At 62.3% G+C, this 204-nt stretch overlaps 1 protein-coding gene across 1 annotated transcript in view; it reads left to right on the top strand.

Moving 5' to 3' along the window:
• SRPK3 (SRSF protein kinase 3) overlaps positions 1-204 on the top strand; it is a gene marked incomplete at its 3' end in the record, with an annotated part of 4,485 nt that overhangs the window by 434 nt on the left and 3,847 nt on the right. The window lies entirely within an intron of this gene.

The raw sequence follows: 204 nt of genomic DNA on the forward strand, positions 1-204 counted from the left end.
AAGCAGGAAGCCAGAGAATGTTCCAAAAGTGTCATGGTGCCCTAGGGTACGCGGGGTGTGTGATAGTGCTCGACCTGAGAACTGGGCTGTCCTGTCCACTGCCCCCTCAGCTGGCTTCAGCCCTGGAGTGCAGGGACTCAGCCTGGGAAGTAGGTTGCTGCCAGTCCTCACTCAGTGGGCCCCCTCGGCCACCTGTGGGCCGGG

Source organism: Crocuta crocuta, unplaced genomic scaffold (assembly GCF_008692635.1).
Source record: "Crocuta crocuta isolate KB4526 unplaced genomic scaffold, BGI_CrCroc_1.0 scaffold978, whole genome shotgun sequence".
Taxonomy (NCBI): domain Eukaryota; kingdom Metazoa; phylum Chordata; class Mammalia; order Carnivora; family Hyaenidae; genus Crocuta; species Crocuta crocuta.